We start from the raw sequence: 22,305 nt of genomic DNA on the forward strand, positions 1-22,305 counted from the left end.
CATATGGCAATGGCAAAATATCAGAAATTGAAGGGTTTATATTTTATTTTAAATGATTCATATAAACATCCGTTGAATCATATCACACGCAAATCATCAAAATCTAAACAGTATCTTTAGAATTTCAATAAAAGCCACATCACTGTTCATGTCGGTAAATATTATTCCATCGTGTTTCAAATCGTGATCAATACACTATGATCGGGATGATCGTGATCGTGATCGATAATCGTGTTCACACCGATCGAGATTTAACGGATGTTTATATAAATCGTTTCAAAGAAAAAAAGCCTTCAATTTCCGATATTTAGCCTTTTCATTTGGGCCTCCCAATTGAAGCCCCGCCCATAGGGCGGGTACCGTTGCTCGACGTAAGAAGACGTCACAATGAGCGTCATGCGAACGCGAATGTTATGCGGGAGTCCAAACCTGAGAATGCTGGAGACCAAAGCTGAAATTGGGAAAACTAAACAGCCTATTTTACTCCTGGAGATCCCAGGATTACCCACACAAAATATCTTTGCGATCGGTTCAGCAGTTTTTACGGTACCTTCGAACGGACAGACAGACAGACATTTGGTGAATTATAGTAAGATTGAGTACCCAGCTAGTGCTGTATAGTGGTAAAGATTGCTCCGATGCTGTACTGTGGCATCAACACAAGTAGATAGTTGGTTGGGTCAGATAAATACCATCTCGTTGAGAAATCCTCATTTGACAAGTTAAACCACAGGTGATGTGTTTCGTGAAAACTGACAGCAGGTAAACCAAATGAGCTTGGATGATTTAGAGGTTGGGTATGTCACAAGGATGAAGTGATTAGATTTTGGTGAAGATTCAGATCTGGATCTGGATACTTTCAAGTGATTCTTCACCATTGAGAGAGATCTGGGCAAAAACGATATATAGCATAATACCTCAAAAAGTTATGGATGAATTTGGATGAAACTTGTATGACAAGTTGGGTGTGTGGCAAGGACGAATGGATTAAATTTTTGTGAAGATCCGAATCCGGATCAGATCATTTTTAAGTGCTTCTTCACCATTGAGTGATCGAGGTAAAAACAATTTATAGCATGATATCTGAAAAAGCTATGAACGGATTCGGATGAAACTTGGTGGATAGATTGGGTGTGTCACAAGGACAAATTCATTCGATTTTGGTGTAGATCTGAAGACGGATCCATATCCGAGATTTAAAAAAAACTAATTGATTCTTTACTTTGGCTTTTGGGCCTCACTATCTGCCATGATCTTTCCTGGGAAAACCACATTTCAAATCTGGCCTCCAAAGCCAGTCGCCGGCTGGGCATCCTCCGTCGTGCGAAGTCCTTCCTTGGCACACCTGAGCTCCTCACCACATACAAGGCTTTCATCCGCAGCTCAATGGAATACTGTTCTCCCCTCTGGGCTGGTGCTCCTGCCTCACACCTAGCTCGTCTTCACGCTGTTGAAACCAAAGCGTTCAGAATCATTGGAATCTCCTGTGATGAAGCTACCTCCGAGGGCCTTTCACTTACTCACCGCAGGCAGGTTGGTGGTCTTTCTGTCTTCTACCAACTCCTCTCCAGCCTTGCTCCTCCAGCTCTCTCTGGGCTCTGTCCCCCAAATATTCCTAAATGTAGCACAAGATCTGCCTGCAACCCTCTTATGGTTAAACTGCCAAAATCAAGACTCTCTGCTCACCTTCACTCTTTCATTCCTCTTTTCTCCCGCCTCTGGAACAAACTCCCCCACTCCCTTCAATCCCACTCCTCCCTCCAGGTCTTTAAAACAGCTGTTCACCACAATCTCTTATCTTCCCCCATCCAAAACCTTGATCTTTTCTACCCCCGCTAATTTCACCCCAAATCCTCTTTTTTGAAATACCAACTTCTTTCCTGGAAGTCCTTGGTGTCCTTGGTGTCCTTTTGTTGATACTTACCCCACCCCCACCCCCCCCCTTCCCACGCCGCCTCCCCCCAAGCCCTCTATCTCCCACACATTCCCGATGTCCCTCACAAATGTTGTGTTTATGTGCTTCCCCTTCTCTCCCCATCTTGTCTACCGCTCCCCTTTTTATATATTTTGTTTGTTTGTCTGTTTGATTTGTTTGTGCGATAAATGTTAGCTCTTTCACGAGCCTCGATTATGTATACAAAAAACAAAACAAAAAAAAAAACCACAGCGATAGGGCCAAAAACGATATAGAGTATGGCATCTCAAAAGGTTGTGGATGACTTGTGACAAAACAAGGTGGGCGAGTTGGTTTAGGTGATAAGATCAAGCCGATTAGATTTTGGTTCACGTCCAGATCCGGAAGAGGGTCAGAGAGCGGTATTCAGGATTGCAAAGCAGATAGCGAAAGAGAGGTGTGATGTGATGGGGGGTGAGTTGCTTGAAGGATGAAGTGGGACAAATCGTTATGGACCCAGATGGAATTAAAGGAAGATGGAAGAGGTATATGGAAATGCTGTTGAATGCAGAGAATGAATGGGATGGCAACATAGAGTAACCCAGTTTTTGGACCGGTAGAGAAGATAACTGAGAAGGAAGTTGAGGAAGCGATAAAAGCAATGAAGAGTAGAAAAGCGGGAGGGCCGCCGGGAGTTTTGGGAGATATGTTGAAGGCAGCAGGAAGTTGGGGTGTGAAGAGAATGACAGATCTGTAATCTGGTGGTGAAAGAGGGCCGCATTCCAGTGGATTGGGAACTGAGTACCCTCGTCCCTCTATACAAGGGGAAAGGTGACCCTCTGGACTGTGGCTCACATCGAGCGATAAGGTTATTGGAGCATTGAATGAAGGTATTGGAAAGGGTGTTGGAGAGGAGGATAAGGAAGAAGGTGAAGATCGAGGAAATGCAGTTTGGATTTATGCCAGGAAGAGGAACGACATACGCGCTTTTTATTGCGAGGCAGTTGCAGGAGAAGTATATGGAGAAGAGGAAGAAGTTGTTTCTTGGGTTTGTTGATCTGGAGAAAGCATTCGATAGGGTTCCACGTGAAGTAGTGACATGGGCATTGAGGAAGTTAGGAGTGGAGGAATGGTTGATCAGAGTAGTGATGGCAATGTACAAAAGAGCGCGTACAGCTGTAAGGACGAAGGACGGGAACAGTGGTGAGTTTGAGGTGAAGATGGGAGTGCATCAGGGGTCAGTACTAAGTCCACTACTATTTGTAGCTGTGATGGAGGTGCTGGCTCAGAATGTAAAGGAGGGTTTACCGTGGGAGTTGTTGTATGCAGATGATCTGGTGTTGATTGCAGAAAGTATGGATGGACTGAAGGAGAAGATGAACAAGTGGAAGGAATGTAAGGAGACAAAAGGTCTGAAGGTGAATATCGGAAAAATGAAGGTGATGGCAAGTGGTAAAGCATGTAGTGAGGTGGAAGGAACTGGGAAGTGGCCGTGTGCTGTGTGCAGGAAGGGTGTCGGAGTGAATTCTATTCAATGTACAATGTGCGCTGAGTGGGTTCATCAAAAACGTAGTGGTTTGAGAGGGTCCTTAACCAGTGTGGCAGCTACATTCAAGTGTAAGGTGTGCACAGAGGGAGCTGCAGATGGAGGAAATGTTGAGTTGGATCTTGGAGATGGCGTGAAGCTGGAAGGTGTGAAAACATTTTGTTACCTAGGAGACATGCTAAATGGAGAAGGTGGATCAGACTCGGCAACGGTTGCTCGAGTGAGATATGCATGGAAGAAGTTTCGGGAACTGAGTGGCGTGCTGACGAGGAGGGGAGTGTCGTTGAAGCTGAAGGGAAAGGTGTATGCTGCATGTGTGAGAAGTGTTATGATATATGGGAGTGAGACATGGGTAATGAACGAGAGCAGCAACGAAGGCTGGAAAGGGTGGAAATGCGAATGGTTCGGTGGATGTGTGGAGTATCGTTGAGAGAGAGGAAGACAAATGATGAATTGCAAAAGATGATGGGAATAGAGCCTGTGATGGATGCTGTGAAGAGAAACAGGTTGAGATGGTTTGGTCATGTGTTGAGGAAGGATGAAAGTGACTGGTTGAGAAGAGTGATGGAAATGAATATGGAAGGAAGTAGAGGATGGGGAAGACCGAGAAAGACTTGGCTAAAGATGGTCGAAGAAGAAATGTGTGCAAGGGGGTTAACAAGGGGAGATGCAGAAAATAGGGCAAAATGGAGAAGATTGTCATGGGGACCGCAAGGCTAACCCCCGCTCTTGCAGGGAAAATGGCCTTAAAATGCCTGTTGTTGTTGTTGTAACCAAGTCATTTACGAACTGGCTGTCCATGCCTGATGTTCAACTGAAGGTGTCACAGAAATGTAGAATTTTTGGTTCGTTTGCCATTCGGCATTCTTTATCAAAGTCATTCACGAACAGGCTGTCCATGCCTGATGTTCAACTGAAGGTGGCGCAATAATGTGGAATTCATTGGTTCATCGATTAGCATTCGCCGTTTACGCATTGTCTGCTTGCGCCCAGCCTCCCACCCTCGCTGGTTTAATATATTCGTTTAGAACTGTGGATTCTATTTTTAATAGCCTCGTGAGTGTGTAGGTTACGTGTCGGGTATGTGACCCACGTCATGATATTTGTTTGGGGCCAGAATACTGACAAGTCTGGTACACGATACGTCATTTGGGGGGGGGGGGGGGAGGGGATATAACAAGGCCGAAAGTCTAACAGCAGCGTAGCTGGGCTTGGAACATATATTATAAACCACAAACACACATGATTAACTTGTTAAACAGTCGCTAATGCTGTTTATAACATTAAACAAAGAAATTTGGAGGAATCCAGACATCCATGAGGTAAGTTTTACTTCCAGAACCGAAGGAAGATCTACTGTAATCTATATAACCCACAAGGGTTGGGTGTGCACTGTTTTGTTGGAAGAGACGTAATGCCGATGCTTTCGATATTTGATGATCATTTTAACAATCAGTTTGTTTGTGTTTCACACTGAATGAAAAACATAAAGGTAAAGCATGGAGATTGTGACATATGACAGGTTCGACGATATGTTCGGCATGAACGAAATTGGATTCAAAATGGCAGTGTGCGGAGTCAGCTGACTTACCGCCGTAATGACATCAGATGTAATCGCATCACACTGTCATGTGACCAGATCCTCAGCTCTGATTGGTATACGTTTGAGGGGACATATATACATACATACAGACAAACACTGTTCAAGACGGCTTTGCCCTATGGGCTGCGCAGTAAAAAAAAAAAAAAAAAAACTGGCGTGTCGGGTACATGGCTGCGATTTTGAAAAAAATAAAATAATAAAAGAAGAAGGGCCTCCTACCTTTTTAAAAAAGAAACTGGACGATCAACTGGTAGCTTTATTTTATTTAGCCATATCGACAGATTTCAATGTTCATGACATGGGAGACCTCGGAATTGACCTGCCGGGGCTAAAGTAACACGTGTCAAGTTTATAACAAACTCAACATCTTGCCTGTAGTTCTCACGACTCACCATTACTTCCACCCTCTTCGAGACTAAAGCAGTCCTCATGTGCCATCTTCATCCGCACGAATCCAGAAAGTTCTTCCGTCCCATTGGCACATCCGGGCACGACGGTCCGTGGCGATGCTCTCCCCGCACGACACGACTCCATGTACCGACAGAGCTCGGCGTACATGGTGGAGGTGAACCCTCGTGTAGACAATCAGACAATGAACAGAGTCGATCCCTCACCGGAGCGGGCTCGGCTCGGGCACAGAGAGCTCCGAAGATCTCGATCCCCAGACCAGTAACCACAGCTCGGAGAGACTCCTCGGTCAAGCCCCAGCTCTCCAGCCACTCAGGGGTGGCAATGCCGCTGTCTCCAGCGCTCGTGGACTCCATTGTCCTTCAGAACACGCGCCGATATTTCAAGCTAAATAAATAAATAAGTCGTGCGTGCTTCGCCCGTTACTTTTCGGTCAAGTCTGTTTTTCAGATCTGAAATACATTTTTATACACACCAAATCTTGGACACTTTCACTTTACTTTATATTCTCAATCATCTGTGCTTGCATTGCTGAACAGCGACTTTTAGAGATGACATATAGCCTACCTTTTCCAGTATCTCTATGCTTCCGGTTGTTGTTGTTGTTGTTTCATCACTTCTCCATTTTTCACAGTCATCTTAAACACCAACCACACTGGAATCCTCCTGCTATTAATTTGCAATTTGTCACTGGTTTAGAAACCAATACAAATTTTTATTATGGAACATTGGCATCAAAAATATGCATACATCAACAAATAGTTTCAAATGGAGCACCTCACCGCCATTAGATTTAGGGCATTTAAATTGCATCAGATGCGGCAAAAAATGCAAATTCTTACTCCCAACTTGCCGACTCGATGACAGAAGTCACCATTTGCTTCTTTGCCGCCTTCATTTCTTCCCCATTTATAATCCCGTGCAGGCATCAGTAATTTGCTGATAATACATTTGAGCCTGTAAATTAAATCAGATGCGGCAATAAATGCGAATTGTTGCTCCCAGCTTGCTGGCTTGATGACAGAAGTCGCAATTTGCTTTTTTGGCTTCTCCACGCTTCCCAGTCTAGTATCCCATACGGGCACCAGTAATTTGCTAGTAATACATTGGAGCCTTTAAATTGCATCAGATGCGGCAATAAATGCGAATTGTTGCTCCCAGCTTGCCGGCTTGATGACAGAAGTCGCAATTTGCTTTTTTGGCTTCTCCACGCTTCCCAGTCTAGTATCCCATACAGGCACCAGTAATTTGCTAGTAATACATTGTAGCCTTTAAATTGCATCAGATGCGGCGATAAATGCGAATTGTTGCTCCCAGCTTGTAGGCTCGATGACAGAAGTCACCATTTGTTTTTTTGACTTTTTTTTTTTTTTTTTTTTTTTTTTTTTTTTTTTTTTTTTTTTTTTTTTTTTTTTTTTTTTTTTTTTTTTTTTTTTTTTTTTTTTTTTTTTTTTTTTTTGTATACTGAATCGAGGCTCGTGAAAGAGCTAACATTTACTTCACAAACAAATCAACCAGACAAACAAAATATATAAAAAGCGGGAGCGGAAAACAAGAAGGGGAGAGAAGGTGAAGCACACAAACACAACATTTGAGAGCAGGGAGATGTGTGGAAGGGAGAGGGCTTGGGGGGAGGAGGCATGGGAAGGGGGGGGGGGTGGAGGGAGAAGTATAAAACACAAGGACACCAATGACTTCCAGGACAGAAGTTGGTATTTCAAAAAAGTGGAATTGGGGTGAAATTAGCGGGGGTAGAAAAGATCAAGGTTTTGGATGGGGGAAGATAAGAGATGGTGGTGAACAGCTGTTTTAAAGACCTGGAGGGTGGAGTGGGATTGAAGAGAGTGAGGGAGTTTGTTCCAGAGGCGGGAGAAAAGAGGAATGAAGGAGTGAAGGTGAGCAGAGAGTCTTGATTTTGGCAGTTTGACCATAAGAGGGTTGCAGGCAGATCTTGTGCGACCTGTAGGAATATTTGCGGGACAGAGCCCAGAGAGAGCTGGGGGGGCAAGGCCAGAGAGGAGTCGGTAGAAGATGGAAAGACCACCAACCTGCCTGCGGTGAGTGAGTGAGAGGCCCTTGGAATTAGCTTCATCGCGGGAGATTCCAATGATTCTGAATGCTTTGGTTTCAACAGCGTGAAGACGAGCTAGGTGTGAGGCAGGAGCACCAGCCCAGAGGGGAGAGCAGTATTCCATTGAGCTGCGGATGAAAGCCTTGTATGTGGTGAGGAGCTCAGGTGTGCCAAGGAAGGACTTCGCACGACGGAGGATGCCCAGTCGGCGACTGGCTTTGGAGGCCAGATTTGAAATGTGGTTTTCCCAGGAAAGATCATGGCAGATAGTGAGACCCAAAAGCTTGAGTGACAGAACTTCTTGGAGAGGATTATTCAGAAAGTGGATGGGAGGGTTGTCCAGTCGGTCTTTTCGGAGAGACATCGTAAGAGTGTGAGATTTGTCAGGATTGAAAGACATGTTCCACTTGTTTGCCCAGTCTGTGATTTTGTCCAGGTCTGCAGAGAGTGAGGAGGCAGCAGACTGCCGATCTGAGGGATGAAGAATGGAGCGACAGAGAGTAGAGTCATCAGCAAAGAGATACAGAGGATTTTCAAGAGAGTCAGAGAGATCATTGATGAAGACCAGAAAAAGGACAGGGCCTAGAACACTGCCTTGTGGAACTCCAGCCTGAACAGGAAGAGGAGATGAGAGAAACCCATTCAGGGCCACACGTTGACTACGACTAGAGAGGAAGTCCGCCAGCCATGCGTGGAGATTTCCATGGATACCAAAAGAGGAGAGTTTGGTGAGCAGAGCGGGGTGCCAGACCGTATCAAAGGCACGTGATATGTCAAGGGAGACTGCTCTAATTTCCTGTTTGGCATTGAGGACCTCCATCCATTGTTGAGAAAGCAGAAGCAGCATGTCCAGAGTAGAGTGTCCAGGTCTGAAACCAAATTGATGATCAGAGATCAAGCCATTGGAGAAGAGGAAAGATTTCATATCTGAAGCAATGATGGATTCCATGACTTTGCTGATAATTGGGAGAAGGCTGATTGGTCTGTAGTTGCTGGGATCTGTTTTTGCACCTTTTTTGTGCAAAGCGGTGATGTTGGCAGATTTCCAAGCAGATGGAAGATGACCTTGAGCAAAAGAGAGGGTGAAGAGAACAGAGAGAGGGAGTGAAAGAGCGGAAGAACAGGATTTTAGGACCCGTGGGCTGATGCCGTCGGGTCCAGTTGCAGAATCAGAGTCGAGGGTTGACAGAAACTTTTCCACCTTGTCAGGAGGAAAGGACACGGAGTCCAGGAGCAGCAGGGTACGACTGGGTATGGTGGGTACAGAGAGGGATGGGTTTGGGACACAAGATTTAGAGGCAAACACAGAGTTGAGGCATTCAGCTTTTTCGCGTGCGGAGTCAGCCGTGTGGCCATTTGAGGTGAGGGAGGGGATGGAGGGGGAACAAACACCAGAAACAGATTTGACCAGACGCCACCAGGATTTGGAAGAGGGAGACAGATAAGAGAGTTCGGTCCTGAGAACGGAGAGATATTGTTTCCTGGCTCTCCTGAGCGTGGACACACACTTGTTTCGGGCTTTGTGAAAGGAAATGAGATTTCCTTCCGTTGGATTTGCTTTCCAGGAGACGAAAGCAAGTTGTTTCTGGGCAATAGCCTCGCCACAAGATTCCGTGTACCATGGACGGGAGGAAGGGTATGACAACAGAAGACGAGATGGGATAAATCTGTGCATGAGAGAGAGCAGTTTCCTTTGGAAGAATTCCCAGGAAGAATTTATGTCAGAGGCAGTAGAGATGGGAGACCAGTCCAGATGATTGATGGCTGCTTGAAGACCGTGCCAGTTGGCCTGAGTGAAATGCCAGACTCGTCGACGCTGAGGAGGCTCTCTGAGAATGGTCAGAGAGATGTCCACTTTAACAAGCACATGATCAGAAGAACCGATTGGAGCAGAAGAAGAGCAGCAGACATTTTCAGGGAAGTTAGTCATAACCAAGTCCAGAAGAGAAGATGCTCCGTTGACTGAAATCCGGGTCGGGAAATTGACAGTTTGTGTCAGTCCCAGTGAGTCACAGAAGTCCTTTGCTGAAGAGCCATGGCTGGTGAGAGAGGTACCCACACCCAGCCAACTGGCATGGTGACAGTTGAAATCACCACATATGAGGAAGAGAGAGTTGGGATGGGTAGATAGAAGTTGGTCCATATTCTCAGACAGCGAGATGTAGATGGAGTCATCACTGTTTGGTGGACGGTACAACACACATATGAACAAAAGGTGGGAGCGAAGGGGAAGCCGTAGCCAAAGGTATTCCTGGGGGTGAGGTGGAGAGAGGGCAGTGCAGGGCGAGTGAGGAAGAGAGTTTTTTATAAAGATAGCAACCCCACCTCCAGGACGAGGCTCAGGTCTATCATACCGGAGTAGGGAGTAACCTGGGAGAGATACCAAGGAATCAGAGACATCGTGAAGGAGGAAAGTTTCTGTTAAGCAGATCACGTCTGGTTTGTCAGAAGCAACCTGTATGGAGAGATCAGACATGTTTGAGCGAAGGCCCCGGATGTTTGAGGTCCATACTGTTAAGGAAGAGGAAGGGGGAGCATCGGATACAGAACAGGGGGGGGGGGAGCGGTAGGGTAAGATGTGGAAGAGGAGGAAGAGGTAGGGAGAGCTGTTGAAGGTGTGTCAGAGATTACAGAATAGCTCGGAGAAAGGGAAGGATGGGGCAGACAAAAGGTTTGATGGTGATTGGGAGAGGCGCAGTGAGGTGTTATTTGACGAGGGGGAAGAGCGAGGCAGAAGGTTGAGGGAGATGAAGGTGAAAGTTGGAAGGGGGAAGAAGCGGGGAGGACGCTTTGAGGGGGAGGGGTGAGAGGGGAGTCTAGGAGGGGAGGAGTGAGGGAGAGTCTCGGAGGGGAGGGGTGTGGGGGGAGATTTGAAAGGAATGGGTGATTGGGAAGATTTGGAGGGGAGGGGCAAGGGGGAAGATTTGAAAGAGATGGGTGATGGGGATGATTTGGAGGGGATGGGCAAGGGGGTAGATTTAGAGGGGAGGGGTGATGGGAAATGGGATTTTGGGGTGATGGGATTTTGGAAAATGTACGATTAATGGGAAACGAACATTTATTGCAAAATGAGTTTCTTGAGACATTCGAGTCAAAAATACGTTTGAGGACGCTGGAGGGAGGATGGAGTGCTGGAGAGTTTAGGGAATGAATGAAAGATGCACTATAAGAGATGGAATTTTTTTTTGGAATGAATGGATTTGGTGAGCAAGTCGAAAGCATCCTTTTATAGAAGAAGAAGAAAAAGGTGTTATAGAATATGACAGAATATAGGTCTTCAGGGTTCAGATGAGACATTTTTTAACAACGTGATCACAAACAGCGTGGTCGAAGAATGAACGAACGAACAACTAAGAACGAATAAACGAATAAAAACGGAAGGAAATGTTTTTGGGTTTTTTTTTGTTTTTTTTGAGATTTTAAAACAAGGAAGTATGGGATGAAAAGACCGTGAAAACAGAGATCGGAAAAAATTTTCAGCGTGATCGGAGAACCGCTGAGACAAAAACAAAGCCTAAAGCCAAGGTTGGACACAGTAGCCTAGTACTACACTTAGGCCTCAGAATACACGATGTGAAAGACCGACGATTCTGTACACAGGTACAAAAAACCAACGCCAAGAATACTATTAAAGACACCCCAATAGGTACATACAAGACCAGTTTCGACAAAAACACAATTGTGAAAAGTTACTTAACTTCGAAAGCGAGCGTGCATGGACAGCTTTGAAGAGACGAGACCTCCAATCTTGCGCATGCGCAGTCAATGATAGTCAGGTCTATCATACCGGAGTAGGGAGTAACCTGGGAGAGATACCAAGGAATCAGAGACATCGTGAAGGAGGAAAGTTTCTGTTAAGCAGATCACGTCTGGTTTGTCAGAAGCAACCTGTATGGAGAGATCAGACATGTTTGAGCGAAGGCCCCGGATGTTTGAGGTCCATACTGTTAAGGAAGAGGAAGGGGGAGCATCGGATACAGAACAGGGGGGGGGAGCGGTAGGGTAAGATGTGGTAGACTTCTCCATTCTTCCCAGTTAAGAATCCCATATGGGCACCAACCAGTAACTTGATAGTAATACTACATTAGAGCCTTTAAATTTCTTCAGATGCCGCAATAAATATGAATTGTTGCTCCCGGCTTTCTGGCTCGATGACAGAAGTCGCCATTTGCTTTTTTTCCACCTTCATTTCTTCCCCGTTTATAATCCCATGCGGCATGAGTAACTTTCGAGTAATACTACATTAGAGCCTTTAAATTGCATCAGATGCAGCAATAAATGTGAATTGTTGCTCCCAGCTTGCCGGCTTGATGACAGAAGTCGCCATTTGCTTTTTTGCCACCTTCATTTCTTCCCCATTTATAATCCCGTACAGGCACCAGTAATTTGCTGATAATACATTTGAGCCTTTAAATTGAATCAGATGCTGCAATAAATGCGAATTGTTGCTCCCAGCTTGCCGGCTTGATGACAGAAGTCGCAATTTGCTTTTTTGGCTTCTCCACGCTTCCCAGTCTAGTATCCCATACGGGCACCAGTAATTTGCTAGTAATACATTGGAGCCTTTAAATTGCATCAGATGCGGCGATAAATGTGAATTGTTCCTCCTAGCTTGTAGGCTCGATGACAGAAGTCACCATTTGCTTTTTTGCCACCTTCATTTCTTCCCCGTTTATAATCCCATGCGGAATGAGTAACTTTCGAGTAATACTACATTCGAGCCTTTAAATTGCATCAGATGCGGCAATAAATGTGAATTGTTGCTACCAGCTTGCCGGCTTGATGACAGAAGTCCCCATTGGCTTCTTTGCCACCTTCATTTCTTCCCCGTTTATAATCCCATGCGGCACAGGTAACTTGCTCGTAATACTACATTAGAGCCTTTAAATTGCTTCAGATGCGGCAATAAATGTGAATGGTTGCTCCCACCTTTCCGGCTCGATGACAGAAGTCGGCATTTGCTTTTTTTGCTGCCTTCATTTCTTTCCCATTTAAAACCCCGTGTTGGCATGAGTAACTTGCTAATAAAACTACATTAGGGCCTTTAAATTGCACCAGATGCAGCAATAAATGCGAATTGTTGCTCCCAGCTTGCAGGCTCGATGACATAAGTCACCATTTCCTTTTTTGGCCTCTCCACCCTTCCCAGTTAAGAATCCCATACGGGCACCAACCAGTATCTTGCTAGTAATACTACATTAGAGCCTTTAAATTGCATCAGATGCTGCAATAAATGTGAATTGTTGCTCCCGGCTTTCCGGCTCGATGACAGAAGTCGCCATTTGCTTTTTTGCAACCTTCATTTCTTCCCCATTTATAATCCCATGCGGCATGAGTAACTTTCTAGTAATACTACATTAGAGCCTTTAAATTGCATCAGATGTGGAAATAAATGCGAATTTCTGCTCCCAGCTTGCCAGCTTGATGACAGAAGTTGCCATTTGATTTTTTACCACCTTCATTTCTTCCCCATTTATAATCCCATGCGGCATGAGTAACTTTATTATAATACCACATTAGAGCCTTTACATTGCATCAGATGCGGCAATAAAGGCGAATTGTTGCTCCCAGCTTGCCGGCTTGATGACAGAAGTCGCCATTTGCTTTTTTGCCGCCTTCATTTCTTCCGCATTTACATTCCCGAACAGGCATCAGTAATTTGCTGGTGATACATTAGAGCCTTTAAATTGAATCAGATGCGGCAATAAATGCGAATTGTTCCTCCTAGCTTGCCGGCTCGATGACAGAAGTCCCCATTTGCTTCTTTGCCACCTTCATTTCTTCCCTATTTATAAATCCATGCAGCACAGGTAACTTGCTCGTAATACTACATTCGAGCCTTTAGATTGCTTCAGATGCGGCAATAACTGTGAATTGTTGCTGCAAGCTTTCCGGCTCGAAGACAGAAGTCGGAATTTTCTTTTTTTGCTGCCTTAATTTATTTCCCATTTAAAATCCTGTGTCGGCAAGAGTGAATTGCTAGTAATACTACATTAGAGCCTTTAAATTGCATCAGATGCCGCACTAAATATGAATTGTTGCTTGCGGCTTTCTGGCTCGACGACAGAAGTCTCCATTTGCTTTTTTGCCGCCTTCATTTCTTCCCCATTTAAAATGCCGTATGGGCACCAGTAATTTGCTAGTAATACTACACTAGAGCCTTTACATTGCATCAGATGCGGCAATAAATGCGAATTGTTGATCCCAGCTTGCCGGCTTGATGACAGAGGTCGCCATTAGCGTTTTTGCCGCCTTAATTTCTTCCCCATTTAAAATCCCATGCGGCACAGGTAACTTGCTCGTAATACTACATTAGAGCCTATAGATTGCTTCAGATGCGGCAATAAATGTGAATTGTTGCTCCCACCTTTCCGGCTCGATGACAGAAGTCGGCATTTGCTTTTTTTGCTGCCTTCATTTCTTTCCCATTTAAAATCCTGTGTAGGCATGAGTAACTTGCTAATACTACTACATTAGAGCCTTTAAAATGCACCAGATGCAGCAATAAATGCGAATTGTTGCTCCCAGCTTGCAGGCTCAATGACATAAGTCACCATTTGCTTTTTTGGCCTCTCCACCCTTCCCAGTTAAGAATCCCATACGGGCACCAAACAGTACTTGCTAGTAATACTACATTAGAGCCTTTAAATTGCATCAGATGCTGCAATAAATGTGACTTTTTGCTCCCGGCTATCCGGCTCGATGACCGAAGTCGTCATTTGCTTTTTTGCCACCTTCATTTCTTCCCCGTTTATAATCCCATGCGGCATGAGTAACTTTCTAGTAATACTACATTAGAGCCTTTAAATTGCATCATATGCGGAAATAAATGCGAATTTTTGCTCCCAGCTTCCCAGCTTGATGACAGAAGGCACCATTTGCTTTTTTACCACCTTGATTTCTTCCCCATTTAAAATCCCGTGTAGGCATGAGTAACTTGCTCGTAATACTACATCAGAGCCTTTAAATTGAATCAGATGCCGCAATAAATGCAAATAGTTGCTCCCACTTTTCCGGCACGATGACAGAAGTCGCCATTTGCTTTTTTGCCACCTTGATTTCTTCCCCATTTAAAATCCCGTACAGGCACCAGTAATTTGCTTGTAACACATTAGAGCCTTTAAATTGAATGAGATGCGGCAATAAATGTGAATTGTTGCTCCCAGCTTGCCAGCTCGATGACAGAAGGTGCCATTTGCTTTTTTGCCTCCTTCATTTTTTTCCCATTTAAAATCCCATGCGGCACAGGTAGCTTGCTAGTAATACTACATTCGAGCCTTTACATTCAATCAGATGCGGCAATAAATGCCAATTGTTGCTCCCAGCTTGCCAAGTCAATGACAGAAGTTGCCATTTACTTTTTTGCCGCCTTCAATTCTTTCCCATTTAAAATCCCGTGTAGGCATGAGTAACTTGCTAGTAATACTACATTACAACCTTCAAATTGCACCCGATGCGGCAATAAATACAAATTGTTGCTTCCAGCTTGCCGGCTCGAAGACCGAAGTCCCCATTTGCTTTTTTTTCTCCTTCATTTTTTCACTTTTCAAATCCCATGCGTCAGGTAACTTGCTTGTAATACTATATTAGAGCCTTTAGATTACTTCAAATGCGGCAATAAATGTGAATTGTTCCTCCCACCTTTCCGGCTCGATGGCAGAAGTCGCCAATTGCTTGTTTGCCACCTTAATTTCTTCCCCATTTAAAATGCCGTACGGGCACCAGTAATTTGCTAGTAATACTACATTAGAGCCTTTAGATTGCTTCTGATGTGGCAATAAATGTGAATTGTTCCTCCCACCTTTCCGGCTTGATGACAGAAGTCGCCATTTCCTTTTTTGCCGCCTTAATTTCTTCCCCATTTAAAATCCTGTACGGGTACCAGTAATTTGCTAGAAATACATTAGAGCCTTTAAATTCAATCAGATGCGGCAATAAATGCGAATTGTTGCTCCCAGCTTGCCGGCTCTGTGACAGAAGTTTCCATTTGCTTTTTTGCCGCCTTCATTTTTTCCCCATTTAAAATCCTGTGTTGGCATGAGTAACTTGCTAGTAATACTACATTAGAGCCTTTAGATTGCTTCAGATGCGGCAATAAATGTGAATTGTTCCTCCCACCTTTCAGGCTCGATGACAGAAGTCGCCATTTGCTTTTTTTGCCGCCTTCAGTTCTTCCCCATTTAAAATCCCGTACGGGCACCAGTAATTTCCTAGAAATACATTGGAGCCTTTAAATTGAATCAGATGTGGCAATAAATGTGAATTGTTGCTTCCAGCTTTCCAGCTCGATGACAGAAGTAGCCAATAGCTTTTTTGCCACCTTCATTTCTTCCCCATTTAAAATCTTGTACGGGTACCAGTAATTTGCTAGAAATACATTAGAGCCTTTAAATTGAATCAGATGCAGCAATAAATGCGAATTGTTGCTCCTAGCTTGCCGGCTCGATGACAGAAGTTGCCATTTGCTTTTTTGCCGCGTTCATTTTTTCCCCATTTAAAATCCCGTGCGGCACAGGTAACTTGCTAGTAATACTACATTAGAGCCTTTAAATTGCATCAGATGTGGCAATAAATGTGAACTGTTGCTCCCAGCTTTCCGGCTAGACGACAGAAGTCGTCATTTGCTTTTTTGCCGCGTTCATTTTTTCCCCATTTAAAATCCCGTGCGGCACAGGTAACTTGCTAGTAATACTACATTAGAGCCTTTAAATTGTATCAGATGCGGCAATAAATGTGAATTGTTGCTCCCAGCTTTCCGGCTAGACGACAGAAGTTGCCATTTGCTTTTTTGCCGCGTTCATTTTTTCCCCATTTAAAATCCCGTGCGGCACAGGTAACGTGCTAGTAATACTTCATTAGAGCCTTTAAATTGCATCAGATGCGGCAATAAATGTGAATTGTTGCTCCCAGCTTTCCGGCTAGACGACAGAAGTCGTCATTTGCTTTTTTGCTGCCTTCATCCCTTCCCTGGTTGGAATCCCGTGCGTTCTGTATCCTACTGATAGGCTGCATCTGCATCTGAACTTGAATCAAAATAAAATTGGCGTGTTCTTATTGTCCTGGGGACTGAGGATGCTTCGGTGAAAAACCATTAAGTAGTCCTTGTGAAAGGTATTAGCTGAATGTATCGATTTCAGCTGTATCGACCAATCAAATGAGTGGAAAAAGAGAGCCCTGAGGTCAATCTCTGAAAGTATTACTTTCACACCGTCGTCCACGCGATGCCAGTAAGCGTGGGAAGCACCGTTGGCCTTGTTCAGCCCAACGCGGCCTACCCTGCGACTCGCGTCTGCTACCTACTCCATGCAGTCAGTTCCCACCAGCTTCCTTCCACGTCCACACTGGTCCGTCTCCAAAGGAAACCCTCGAGAGTGGCTGACTGATTCAGCAGAGTGCCCTCCACACACTCCCTCTCACCTTGCCGCCTCTCCCTCTTCAGTCTTCAACTTTCCGTCGGCAGTGACGTCATCTCCCACTTTCCACGAGCTACTGCAACATCCCTCGCAAACTTTAAATGCTGTTTAACATTAAACTGAAAGAAATTTGGAGAAATTCTGACATCAGTAAGGCAAATTTTACTTACGGAACTGAGTGAAGATCTACGGTAATCTATGTTGCCCACATTGAGTTATTGACATCCCCCTTTCTGCCCCTCCTGAGGAAAACGGGTGTATCTCGACTCTCACAAACGGTATCCTATTTTTGGTATCACTTTCGGACAACAACTTTAACTGAACTTGGTATCTCTGTCTTCGCCGTAATGGCGGGAACGACTTGTGACGTCAAGGTTATTATTCCCACCGACAGATTCGGAGGCAATTCCTACCACCAATTATTCCCGCCAATAGACTGCCAGGTGTTCCAATTTTTCATTTCATTTCGTGACCTGAAATTCGGGTGGGCATCAAATTGGCATGATAATATAGAAAAAATTAAGAAATAATGTTCATGACTTTTCACAAGTCAGATTCTGGTACGTTAGTCTGTAATATAATGTTGAAATGTATAATTTTATTTCCAAAATCTCCGTTTAGCCTCGAATGCATTTCGATGTATTGACCAATGAGGATCGCGCTTATTCGCGCTACGAACGATGTCTGGGCGTCCGGCTGCGAGTAAACAAAATGGCGGCCTCCAGTAGCAGCGACGGTGACGAGGGTGGGAGCGAGAAACGCTGTTATATGTGCATTTCTCCGGCCAAAAGATCAAGTTTAATACCTTTTAGTGATATAACATGGCCGCGATATTTGCAATTTGTTCTTACGTGGCAGAATTTAGAAGGTGATCAAGCTGAAATTGCGAGAAATTTCGTGAAGAACCACGCTGACGAATTCGGCGAACGTGGCAACAGTATGGTAACAATCAATACCTGCTATAGCTATACCGCATGATGCAGCGTTTCATCAAGTGTGTTATTCACGATTTACCGATAAACAACGAGTGAGCAGGGTGCAAAGCAGCATGAAAAAGAGAGAAGAAAATGCAGCCAATACTGGTAGGTTGAATAACTTGAATAATAAATCATGACAATGCTTCAAAACTTAGTTTGATTTTTTTTTTTGTGAGGTATATGTAAAATGATTTTGTGTGTAGTCGAACGATTTTGAATTGAAGGAACTGTCCAATATTTATGCAAGGAGGTAGGGCCGAGGTGAAACAAATAAATTTTTAAAAGGAAGTCTGAGGAAGGGGGGGGGGGGTGGGGGGGGGGGGAGGGAATCTAGTCGGGCTAACCATGACTTGAGGTCTAGACATTTTAAACTCACATAATTTTAATTGTTTTCTTTTATGTGTATTTATTGCAGCTTCAACATGCAACGACATCAACGTCATTGACAAGATGCATAAAGGCCCACAACCAGTCAGGAAACGTGCTCTACGCTCCAGCTTAGGCAAGCCCAAATGTTCAGCCAGATCCCAATATGTGTTGCCTAATATATGCATCCTTTGTCAGAAAGAGAGAACAATCAATACAGGCAAAAGGGGCCGAAGAAAAGAGCCTCTAACAAGGTGCTCAACAATTGAGGCACCAAGACTGCAGCAAGCTGCTAAAGACAACAACAATACAAACCTGCTGCTTCAAATTCAAGACCGCGATTGTGTTGCGATAGAGGTAAAATACCATGGTCGCTGCTACAAGGAGTATACCCGGTATTTAGGCAAGCTAGCAACAACACCTAATGCAGAGCAACAAGGAGACTCCAACTACTCAGAAGCATACACATTATTTTGTGCAACAGTCAAGGATCTTATAATAGACAACAAGGAAATCTACAGACTGAAACGACTTAATGACATGTTCATGAAACAAATCAAAGCAACACACGGAATAGAATCAAACTACAAAAGTGGCTTTCTCAAGACAAGACTGATGAAAACATTTCCACAACTATGCTTTCTAACCCCGTATATGCGCTGCCAAGGACACCTTGTGTATGTTAATGACATCTCCACTGAAGTGCTGGTTGAAGAAAAGAAAGTGTTGCAAGAAACCATGCATGGTTCAGGTGATGACACAACAGAGACAGAACAAACATCCGACTCTGAACCAACCCCACCAAAGCAACCTGGGTATACTGAGAATAACCTTAGAGAACACTACTTCACTGCGCTACAATTGAGAAATGCAATAGATGAGATCAAGCCAAATATGCCATGGCCCCCAACCTCTGAGCACCTGACAACAAATGCCGCAGAAGCAATTGTACCTGCCTGTCTCTATAACTTTATTGCATGGATGGTGGGAGTGTCAGACGAACCTGATTCTGATGAGTTTGTAAAGATAGAATCTACAATACATAGAAGAATTCTCACAATTGCACAGGACATCATATACCTCCAATCAAAGGGAAGGAAACAGATGCCCAAACATTTGTCACTTGCAATGACAGTACGTCATCTCTCAGGTTCAGCCCAATTAATCAGCCTACTGAACGGGTTTGGTTACTGCGTCTCAAACTCTGTCGTCTTAAATCATGACACTGCACTGGCTAACCAAGAACTACATCGTGGAGAGGATGCTCTTCCATCAATCATTCAGGCGGGCAAGCATGTCACACTCGTATGGGACAATAATGACTTCGGGGAGGAGACATTGTCTGGGCGTGGAACAACGCACAATACCAATGGGATTATAATACAGCGACCAAGTCAATCCCATGAAGTAGTACAACCAGCACCAGTCACTACAGTTAAGAAGACGCGGGAGAGATCGATGCAGCCACCTGCAGTGAACCTTGCCACATATTATGGAGGGAAAAACGAAGGACCCGCTCCATTCGCAACCAGCGTTCCATTGGATCGAGCAACGTACTTCCCATTACTCCAGCACCCTAAGACGATAGACCTAGCATACCACATCACCAAGTACAACATTGACGGGACTCTGCCATCTTGGACAGGATTCAACCAACTACTGTCTTGTGTTGAAGTTCCACCAAAGAGCGTGATAGGGTATCTCCCTGTCATTGATGCCACTCCGACTGAAATGAATATGGTACTAACAATACTGCAGAGAAGTGTTCAGATCGCCGACAAGTTACAGTTGGAAGCAGTCGTCATTGTCGTTGACCAAGCCATCTATTGCAAGGCACAGCTCATTAGATGGAAGAATGCACAGTTCATGAAGAGACTGGTAATTCGACTTGGGGCATTCCACACTGCAATGTCCTTTCTTGGCTGTATTGGAAAGAGATTTCGAGAAGGTGGTCTCCAAGACATCCTGGTTGAGTCAGAGATTGTTGCAGTGGGGTCTGTGAATGGAGTGTTCAGCGGCAAGCATTACAACAGGGCAGTTCGAGCCCATAAGCTGATGTCAGACGCGATGCAGCAGATGCTCCTGGATGCATATTTTGAATCTATTCCAGAACATGAAGCGGGTAGAGTGAAGGAACTTTTGTCAAACTTAGCTGAAGCTTTCCCACATCCAAACTACCATGTCATTCTCAACAGTGACAAGTTCAAAGACTTCAAAACCTCCTTTGACAAATTCTTAGAAGCAAGTGACACCAAACCAACATTTCGCTTCTGGAGTTCATACATTGAGACGGTGGAGCTTCTCTAGCCCATCTCGAGTTTATCATGACGTCAATGCGCACTGGTTCGCTTGTACGCCGCGTAATTGTCTTTGATGGGTTAAAATATCACCCTTTACACACTTATTGGACCTATTAACAGTTTCAAAATAGCATTGGTAAACCACCATGGATCGTAGTAGCAACACCAATCACAAATATTGAACAAAAATTTAAAATTATGCAGGTTTTAAGGTCCAAAAACATGACTTTCTGATAAATGCATCAACAGCATGTTATTTTACCAAGTCGTTAAAACAACATTTTTACTACTTTTGGGGGTCTGAATTAATAAATATTGCTGCCAAGACCAATGTGAACATGACATCATATAGTTTGTGTTGTTTTTTTACTGTGTAAATGGGTATTTCAAATGTAACATACAATTGGTGTATACTGGTGTTTTGGGGCAGCGGTTCTCGGAATGATGATATGATCTCGGTTCTCGGTACCACGATATCGCTTGTGAAAAAAAACAAGATGTTTTGGAGGTCATAAGGCTTCATCCCACACTCTTCTTGCCAAATCCCTAGGTTCAGGTCATGAAATCAAAAAAAATAATAGATATCCACCCTATGGCCCTGTGTCTACAAGTGGAGTCGGCCAGAAAACGTTTTAAAGCCATCTTTCACGAATTGGAGTTGAAATGCACAAAACAATTAATTCAAGCCTTTCAAAGTTTGAACCCAAAACTGAACGGAGATCATTCTACGAGCTGAGCTGTGCTGATGGTCCAAGGGAACTTTCCGAACTCGAACCACGATCATATCGGATCGAATAACAATCCGTGGATCCTGAATAAAGATCTTTTTGAAAATGTAAAATGATCGGACGAGCAAAGTGGATATTTAAAGGGACAGAGAAAGAATGGTCATCATGACGTCAAAAGGTGGAAATCCTCTTGAGTACTTCGGTTGTTCAAAAAATAAGACACAAAATAAGTGGAAACTTCCCAATTAAAGAAGGCTCAGTATGTTGCGTATTGTGAGGACCTGCATCAGCTGCACGGACGAGAGTGCGCTTGTACGGCCTTACGTCATCACGTTCGTAATGACGTTACGGAAAAGGCGCTCGTCTGATTCTCGGAAGTGTTCGCGCGTTTCACAGACCGGACACACAGGAGAGAGTAGCACACGGGATATCAGCGACACGGTGAATATATCGTCGATGATCAAGTTTTTACTGGTGAATAAATCGTCGGTCATCAAGTTTAATATTACTGGTGAATAAATCCTCGGTCATCAAGTTTTTACTGGTGAATAAATCGTCGGTCATCAAGTTTAATATTACTGGTGAATAAATCCTCGGTCATCAAGTTTTTACTGGTGAATAAGTCGTCGGTGATCAAGTTGAATATTACTGGTGAATAAGTTGTTGGTGATCAAGTTTTTACTGGTGAATAAGTCGTCGGTGATCAAGTTGAATATTACTGGTGAATAAGTCGTCTGTGATCCAGTTTTTACTGGTGAATAAATCGTCGGTCATCAAGTTATTACTGGTGAATAAATCGTTGGTCATCAAGTTATTACTGGTGAATAAATCCTTGGTCATCAAGTTATTACTGGTGAATAAATCGTTGGTCATCAAGTTATTACTGGTGAATAAATCCTCGGTGATCAAGTTGAATATTACTGGTGAATATATCGTCGATGATCAAGTTTTTACTGGTGAATAAGTCGTCGGTCATCAAGTTTAATATTACTGGTGAAT

The 22,305-nt window shown here is 44.1% G+C and overlaps 1 protein-coding gene across 8 annotated transcripts in view; it reads left to right on the forward strand.

Annotated features, from left to right (window-relative positions):
- The first annotated feature begins 21,644 nt into the window (after positions 1-21,644).
- LOC144889584 (E3 ubiquitin-protein ligase Midline-1-like) overlaps positions 21,645-22,305 on the forward strand; it is an 86,653-nt gene continuing 85,992 nt past the window's right edge. For 4 of the 8 annotated variants that reach the window (XR_013621895.1, XM_078770374.1, XM_078770377.1 and 1 more), the window contains exon 1: positions 21,699-21,780. The gene's annotated coding sequence lies outside the window, so the exon portion shown is untranslated. Of the gene's footprint in view, positions 21,781-22,305 lie in introns of all 8 variants that reach the window. The other 4 variants (XM_078770373.1, XM_078770378.1, XM_078770372.1 and 1 more) reach the window with 3 other exon arrangements.

The sequence above is a fragment of the Myxine glutinosa genome, chromosome 1, assembly GCF_964187855.1.
Source record: "Myxine glutinosa chromosome 1, kmMyxGlut1.1, whole genome shotgun sequence".
In the NCBI taxonomy this organism is placed as follows: Eukaryota; Metazoa; Chordata; class Myxini; order Myxiniformes; family Myxinidae; genus Myxine; species Myxine glutinosa.